A 9160-nucleotide genomic window follows, 5' to 3' on the forward strand; every position below is an offset into this window, starting at 1 on the left:
CTGCATCTCTGTTTTCTGTCAGAAAGTTATCTGATGTAAGGTGTCCATGGACCAGATGCTTCTTGGAGAATTCTGTGTCTCGGGCTCCTCCTCCGAAAAATAGAGAGAAATCGCCCGTACCTCAAGCCAGTGCAGGTTAGAGGTGGGAGATGTGAGAACTTTGGGTGAAAGGATGTGCAGCTGGGGGGGGGGGGGGCGGGCATTGCCATGGGGCCTGCGGACCACAGATCGAATCCCGATTCTGCTCATAGTAGCTGGAAAACTTGGTGAAGCCACTGTCCCTTTCTGAGACTCAAATGCATCCTTTGGCAAAAGGGGGCCGTGACACCTAATTGAGAGTGTTATCAGAACTAAATGCCACGTCCCTGATGCGTGACAGCAGCTCAGCAGGTGAGGCTCCCTCTCCTAGCCTCCTTCTCCTGGAGAAAAGCAGCTCCAAATCCAAGACAGCATCACAGTTGCTGTTGTTTCCTTATGTGCTCCCCGGAAGACTGTGGCACTTAGCATGTGGGGGCCCTGGGCTTCCTGGGCTTCGAGGACAGGTGAGGTTCACGCTGCAGCCTCCGAGCCCCCTTTGTTGGCAGAAGCACCTGAACCTGCCTTTCTTCTCTGAGGTTCGTGCTCTCTGGTGGCATTTTATTAAACTCATGCTTAGTGAGGTTTCAGTGAACTTCATGATAAAGTCCAAACACTTTGCATGACATTCGGGGACCTTAAAAGACCTGCCCTCTACTTGCCCCTCTAGCCTGCTTTCCCTCTCTCATTATGGGCTTTCCCTTTCTTCACCCACGAACTACTTCTCTCTGCTCACTATATTCTGAACGCACCAACTTTCTCCCACCCCAAGTCCTTTGCTTCTTCTGCCTGCTGCCTCATCTCGGGATGCTCTTTCCTTTATTCTTCAACTGAAGAAGTCTCCTATTCCAGGTCTAGCTAAAACGCCACCTCCTCCCTACGTCTTCTAGGATATAGCCAGCATGGCTAGATCAGGTCCTCTTCAGATTTGTCATTTGTCCATGGTGTAGATATTATTCTGTAGACACTAAGGTATGACAGGATCCCTCAGAAAACTGCCATGGCTCTTCATCGCTCTGCCTCTGGGATCCTCAGAAACCAAGCTGAATATAGAATTTCTAAAATCTTCCCAACAGGTTTGTTGAAGTAGGCACTATTATTGATTCCTTATCAAATCTCAGAGATGCTGAGTAACTTGTCTAGAGTCACACAGCTAGTGGGTCATAGAACAGAGATTTGAGACTTTCACTTCCACACCTGTGCTCATTCCACTACTCTGTTCTGTAAGCCTCTCTACAACCTCCTTTCATCTTTCAAACTACTCAGTGAGCGGGGCAGGGAAGGCATCACCATGGCTTCTTTACAGATGAGGAACCTGAGGCTTGAACAGACAGTCACTTCCCCAGTGACTGTCTAGACTAGACATTGGTGGAGCTGACGAGAGTTCCCAGTTTTGGGTTCTGCCCAGCCGCAGGCTGCCTGGCCCCCGGTTAGAGACCCGTGCCTCACCTGCTGGAGGGGGCCACCCTAAGCAGAGGAAGTACGGCCCTGGGGCTGTTGCAACCCCGGAGAATTCCTGAGCCCCCCGCCACAGAGGTGAGGAGTGACAAGGGACATCTCTGCTCCCAAGAGATTCCAGTCACGCGAACTCCTCCAATTAAGGCTGGAACGATGTCATCTCCTGAAATAGCATTTTAATGAGTGATGGCTCTGGGATAAATTGTCATCTCGTGATCTCTCGTTAGAGAGCTTAATTAGACCCATCATAAAACATATTGATCGATGGCACTGAGCAGGTCCACAGGACATTCACAGCCCACTGGAACATTCCTGCCCACTGCTTGGTGGAGCCGGGGTCAGACCTGTCCCAGGCCCTGACAGCTGCACAGGTTCATTTGGAGCACCTGGGCACCATTCACTGGGTTCTTTCCTCCCTCCCTTTTTTCCTTTCACAAATATTTATTTAGTGCCAACTGTATGCCAGGCACCATGCATACTCTTATGCTTTACCTCATTTTGTCTTCACAAAAAGCTGTTATTTCCCTATTTTGCGAATGATAAAACCAAGGCTTGGAACCCTGAGCTGCCACTAGGTGCAGCCCCAGCCTACTGAGTTCTCTTTCCAGCGATTTCTGGTGGAGTGACTCACTAAGGACAAAGGGAACATTGAAGGGAAAAATGGACTTGACTAAACTCCTAATGCATGCCTGGCACCCTACTGGGCACATTATTTTATAATAATGTCCCCTTTAACCTTTATATCAATCCCATAAGGTGAGAATTTTCATCATTTTATAGTTGAGTAAACTGAGTCTCAGATACATTACTTGCTCAAAGTCACTCAGCCAGTGACTGTCAGAACCAGGACTAGAACATAGCTTTGAGGAATCGCTAATGCAGACAGATAGTGGTTCAAATCCAAGCCCAATCATGTATTAGCTGTATAATTTGGGGCAAATTACCCAAACCTTCTGAAGATCATAACTGGACCCATCTCAGAGTTATTGTGAGGATTAAATGAAATAATGCCTAAAAAGCATTTAGATAGTCTCTGACCCATGGAAAGTTTTCAGTAAAAATTATTTTTCAATGAATACCCCAACTGTTTTCTCTTGGAAAGAAATTACCTGTTTCCTCAACTATAAATTGGGTGTAGAACCCCTGCCCTAAAACAATTCATAGGGAATGCTTTATAAAAGGTAAAGTAATCCAACTGCATTTATTGATCACTTTCTGTATACTTCTGTGCCGGCAAAAAGCTTGAAGTGACCACCTACTTGATGGGCTTCCAGAGATGGTAGGAAATGTTCTCAGGCAAATCTTATCTAAAGTCTTCTTCTTTTTCTTCTTCTTCTCATTATTATTATTATTATATTCTTATTATTATTCTCATTATTATATTATTATTATATGTGGCACGCGTGCCTCGATGTAATGACCTGGGCTCAGCAGGGTATGTTTGTCTTTGTGGTACGTCACTGTGCTTGCAGTGAGTGTGTGTGTGTGTGTGTGTGTGCACGCACGTGTGCATGTTGGGCCTAGTGCACATGGAGTCATAGAACTTTTCATCAGAAAAGACTGTGTGTGTGTGTGTGTTTAGGTGTGTACATCTCTCCGTGTGTACTGAGGCCAGTCTCCGTGAGAGGGTGACTTCCTTCACCTGTGTGCACTTGGACACTTTTTCCTTTTTTATTACAGTAAATGTAGCTTGAAAGCTGAGGATAGCACAGCTTTTCCCCAAACACAGATCACATCACAATTTTTCTTTCAGAGAAAAATGCTGCAAAATAACCTGCAGATGGTGAGTCTCCCTCTTTTTTTTTCCTTTCTCTTTCTGTCTTGCTCTTTCTCTCCCTGATCTCTCTGTCTCTGTCTCAGTATCTCTGCCTCTCCCTCCGAGGCCCTATTTATAGCTTAAAATGCTTTCATATTTTCACACTTAGCATCTGAAATGTCCCTGTGTTACATAAAATAACACACATTCCTGTTTGTAATTAGATCAGTGTTTCATCCCAAATTCCACGCGTGAAAACCCTGCACATTGTTCCTCACCCCGACCCCTACCCACAAACATCGCCAGACCTGAGGATCCTGCCCGAACTCTCCTCTGGGTCCCGGTTTCCCAGCTCCCGGTGACAACCCTCCCATCCGCCTCCTCCCTGCTCCCCTCTGACGGGGGTTCAGTGTTCCCCGGGGCAGCTCGGAGCAGCCGGGGGACCTCCTCTTCCCAGAGCAATTGGCATCCCCGAGCGCAGTGACAAAATTCATTTCCCCAAACTGCCCGGACGCAAACACAGCGCAGAGGGAAGGGAAAGCTACGTCTCTTTTCCCTAAATTAAGGAGAAACATTTTTTTTTTTTTTTTTTTAAGGAGGAAGAAATCGAGATTCATCTCTAACCAATCTGGATATGTGTTAGAGAATATTATTGAGAACAATTAGTGATGTATGAGTGAGGGGTTTATTTCTCACTTGCTTGTCAGGTCAGAAGACAATCTGTTTATTTTCCTGCTACAATTCTATTCAATAAACTGAAGGGATGTGCGCCGGGAAAGAGGGTATGAACAGGATGTGTGCTATCAATTTGTCAAATAAATAATCGAGCTTGGAAACAACAGATTTTATTAATTAGACAGGATGGTGTATTATTACCATTAAAGTGTTATATTGCATTGATTTTTATATTTTACTCGGCTACTAATTACTGTAAAAGATTTCGGGAATGAAGCAAAATAAAATCACGCAGCATTATACATAATGTAAAGCTAGTGTGAATTAATTTGTCCCCTGCTCCCTGCCTGCGGTGGATGGGAGTGGAGGATGTCCCGAGACGGCCCCCACCCCCTGCCCGGCCTTGTCTAGGGGGGCCAGCTGGGAAGACTGGGGTTTGAAAACCCAGCTGAGCCACGCCCTAGCTTTGCACCCTTTGGCGGATCACCCCTTGGAAGCCTGAGTTTTCCCTTTTGTAAATGTAAACACGTCTTCTCTGCCCCCCTCACGGGGTGGCTGTAAAGCTCAGTGAATTCCCCGGAGTAAAAAGCGCTTTGGAGAGCCAGTCTGACTTGGGAAACGAGGCAGCTCCGGCCCACCCCCCCTCCCCCTGGCTCAGGAGACTGTCCCGGCCGGGGGAGGCCTCGCAGGCAGGGCTGGGGAGCGAATCAGAAGCCATCGCGGCCACTCCCCTCCCGGGACCCGGCCCCAGAGGCCAGGCAAAGCCAGTCCGGGGCCACAGCACGGCGGAGCGGAGCCCCTGTGAACGCAGAGAGGCGGCCCGCGGGACAGCCGGGCGCTCCCTGCGCCGGAGGCCCCGTGGGCGCGGCTCAGCCGGCCGAAGCGCGGGCTCTGGGCACACACACGGGCCTGGGTTCGAATCCTGCACGGCCGCGGGCGCGCGCGGAGGTCACAGCCAAACCCCTTGACCTCTCTGCACAGCGGCTTCTTCTTCAGTTAATAAATAAATTTAAAAAAAGCTATTCGCTCAGGAAGCAAATTCCCACGCCGCGCACTCGTTCTGGCTAAAGAGGCAGTGGGCAGGGCCCTCCCCAGGGTGCCCAGGGTCCCCAAGGGCGCCCCATGGCCGCGCAGCCACATGGGGGCCAGGAGCCCGAGGGAGCCCTTCAGGTCCTGCTGCGGCGCTGCCTCCCAAGTCCTCGCTGACCTCGGCTCGGGCCGAAGCCGCCGGCCCGGGGCGGCCCCCGCACCCCACCCCGGGGCGCGTTTCTCTCGGCGCCGCGGCCCAAGCCCAGCCACGTTTTTCTCCAGGCTGGGTCTCCGCGCCCGGCCCGGCGACGACCGAGATTTCTCACGACCCACTGCCACCTACTGTCCGCAGCGGGGAACTGGAGGGCCGGGCCCCGCCGGCCTCGGAAGCTGCGGAGCGGAGGGCGACCCCAGGACCGGCTCAAGTCCCTCTGCCTGGAAACCCCGTTCCCCCTTTGTTCTGAGGGCCGCGTGGCAGTTGTTGGGGAGCAACCCCAGCCAGGCCACCCGGTGCCCTGGTCCTCTGGCGCACACTCACATGGGGGTGACTGTGACTGGGGCCCTGCCTTTCCAGGGACAGGAGTACCAGGGCAAGCCCCTTGCTCCCCACCCGGGACTTGACTACAGCTCCCTTCGGAGCTCTGAAAATCCTGCTTCTGGGTTTAAGGGCCGTCTCTGGCCCCTCAAACTGGACCGGATGTGGGTCTTCCAGAGAATGACGGCTGTCTCTGTTCTAGCTTCTGAAGGGTTAGAACTTTGCGTGTCCTGCAAGTCTGATCTCATTCTGAGTCAGGCATGCCCTCAATCTTCTCTCTACTCTCTGGATCCCTTATGTCACCCTCACTTAGGGCACGAATTCTGAGCTCTAGCGTGGCCTCACTGGCTGGGTCATCTGAGACAAGTCATTGTATTATTGTGAACATATTATTGAATTTGAAAGTGGGACTGATAATGATATGCTGGAAGCCCATCAAAGAGGGCTGAGTCAAGACCTACTGTGAAAGCAGCCTGACACTTGGAGATATGTGTACAGATTTTTCTTGGCCATTGGAAAGATTGCTCATTGTCCTGGGCTGATGTCTGTGCCGCCCACCGCCCCCCCCCCCCCACTCCGCCCAGGTTTGCATATTGAAATTCTAACCCCCAAGGTGAGGGCACCTGCAGGAGGTGATTAGGTCAAGGGGGGTGGAACCCTCATGAATGGGATTAGTGTCCTCATAAAAAACAGTCCTTGCCCCTTTGGCCATTCAAGGTTACAGTCCAGAGACTGTCATCAGTGAATACGTGCGTCCCCACAGACACTGAATCCACCAGCAACATTATGATCTCAGACTTGCCAGCCTCCAGAAATGCCAGAACTAAATGTTTGTTGTCAATAAGCCCCCCTGTTTGGGTATTTTGTTATAGCAGCCTGAATGAAGTAAGATACTCATTGAATCAAGCTCATACCAACCTGCACAGAGCAGAGGCCTCTGATGTTTTGAACAGCAGTTGGTGGACAGCAGGTGATGGGTCTGGGAGGGGTGGGGGTTGGGAGAGGGGGGAGACAGGGAAAATAGGGCATTGGGTCATCCAGTGTGTCCCCAAGTACCCACGGCTGTTTTTCCTCTCAGATAGAAAATTCTTCTTTTCCTTGGCCTCATAGCACATGTCACAGTTGATAATAATGCATTTAAATTCTGTATGTATTTGTCCCCTGACTCTGCGTAGACTGTAAGCTTCATGAGGCTCTGGGCTATGTCTGTTCCCTAAGCCCCTGTACCCCTGTGTCTAGCACTGTGACCAGCACAGGGGAGACATTCAGTAAATATTTATTGAATGAATAAATGACTACAACCATCCATTTAACCAGAGACAATTAACTATCCCCTGGGCCTGTTCTGGTTCTTCCTTACCCACAGAGAGCTCATCTGTTGAGCCTTTCTTCCTTTTTGGGTTCTTTATCCTAAACGCAGTCCCCACCACAGAGTTTCTTGCTTCTTTTTTTTAAGAAACAGCTATAGGAAATAGGCAGAGGAAGGTTGATGGCTGTTTGATTTCGCTTTGGTTTTGTCTTTTGACATTATAAACTACTTTCAGCTCAGTTTAATCCTCTGAAGTACGATAGGATAGAATTGACTATTGTTCCCATCTTCCAGATGAGGAAAATTGGGGTGAATTGACTCATCCCATGTCACAGCTACTGAGTGGGAGAGACACAGTAAATCCCAGCTCTCAGGGCTCCCAGTCACATGACCCTCCCCACCCCCGGGCTGCTCTGTGGGGCAGCCCCCCCTTCGTGCCCTGGGGCTGATGGTCCCTGGCAAACCATGTGAGGATTGTCCACCAGAAAACAACTAAGGAGAAAAAATATAAAAGTCTCGCAGGAACACTTTTTGTCCCTACTGTTGGCGTTCACCTCCTTTCCGGTGGTCATCCAGCAACCGGGGGACGTTCGAACACAGATACCTCCATAGGTCCTCGCCACCTTCCAGCTCTCTGACCTTGGACAACTTCCTTAAGGTCTCTGTGCCACAGGTGCCTCATCTGTAAAATGGGGATGTAATAGTGACTCCTTTACAAGAGTTCTGTGGGGTTTAAGTAAACCAATATATGTAAAACACTCAGACGAGTGCCTCAGTCAATATTTGCTGACCCAATAAAGAGATGAATAGAGTAAGAGAAGGGGACAGCTGGTGCAGGGAGAAGGATGTGAAGAAGTGAGGGTAGAGTGAGAAAGATAACCTGTTTTGTTGACTGCTTGTTTTTCTCTTCCTGTGAGAGCCATATTAGAAGAGCCCAAAATCTAACATGGCGCCCAACGCTTCCACTCTCCTGCTGTGTTACCTTGAGCAAGTCAAGCGATCTCTCTGGGCTCCCACTATAGCCTCTGTAAGACAGCAGCATTGAACTAGATCATCCCTAACGTTTTCTCCATGTTTTCTCTGACACTGTGAGTGTACACATTCCATCAGTGTGAAACGTGACATTGACTCTCCCTAACATTTGAGAAAGGCGGGATGGGGGTGGGGAGAAACCAAATGTGCATCTCCGAGTGGAACCTGTTATCCCTGTGACTACCAGAAAGAGGCTTTGCAGTTGAGCGCTGCTTTGATCTCCCACCGGTGCTCAGTTCTGTCTCCAGCTCTGCCTCCTCGTAGCAGCGGGACTTTGAGCAGGATGCTCGGCAGCTCTCAGTCCCCCTTTCTTCATCTGCACGAGAGGACTGAGTGAAATGATGGAGGTAAAATGCTTAGCACAGCCATTGACACATAGTAAACGCTCACTAAATTGTTATTGGTGTGCATGATTCCAGTGTGTATGTAGTATCACAGCCCCGAACAAAACCTGCTCTGAAGCCAAAGGACAATGCGTTTCCTGTGAGCTGGTACTTGGATTATTTTCCCCATCAAGCATTCATTGAAAATCCACTGTGTATTAGAATTTGAAGCACGGGGCGCCTGGGCGGCTCAGTCGGTTAAGCTTCTGCCTTGGGCTCAGGTCATGATCCCGGGGTCCTGGGATCGAGCCCCACATCGGGCTCCCTGCTCAGTGGGGGGCCTGCTTCTCCCTCTCCCCCTGCCTGCCGCTCCCCCTGCTTGTGTTCTCTCTCTCTGTCAAATAAAATAAAATAAAATAAAATAAGATAAAATAAAATGAAACAAAGAATTTGATCCAGGTATAGGGTAGAAAAATACATGAACCATGAGCTCTGATGCCAAGGTTCAAAAGATTGCATGTACTTGTTCAGGTCCTAGTACATTCCTGGTCCTGTGCCATATTATCCTCTTTAACCTTCCTAATGGTCCTGCAGGAGGTTCTGTTGGGGCCACAGGAAGGAGTGAACTAGAGGAAGCTGCAGAGGTGGAGCCTGGAGGAAGTGGGTAATGATGGGGAATTCACAGGGCTCAGCCGGGACCACACCAGCTCCTTCCCCTCTTCACACCTCCATCAGCCAATAGTCATGGAGTTCCCACTGAGGGGGCCATACAGAGACTCTCAGGGTGGAAACAAACATGAGGGCCTCAGGTAATTTCTCTCAGCCATCTCTTCAGGCCTCCTGCCCCTTCCCTTCTAGTACTTCTTTCAGGAAAGCCTGGGGCATAAATGAGCTGTACCTGAGCATGATGAATATCGGTGACCTCTTCTCTCTCGCAGGGAAAGTTTTGCTTTTGCAGCTTGATCTCT

The sequence above is a fragment of the Halichoerus grypus genome, chromosome 11, assembly GCF_964656455.1.
Source record: "Halichoerus grypus chromosome 11, mHalGry1.hap1.1, whole genome shotgun sequence".
NCBI lineage: Eukaryota > Metazoa > Chordata > Mammalia > Carnivora > Phocidae > Halichoerus > Halichoerus grypus.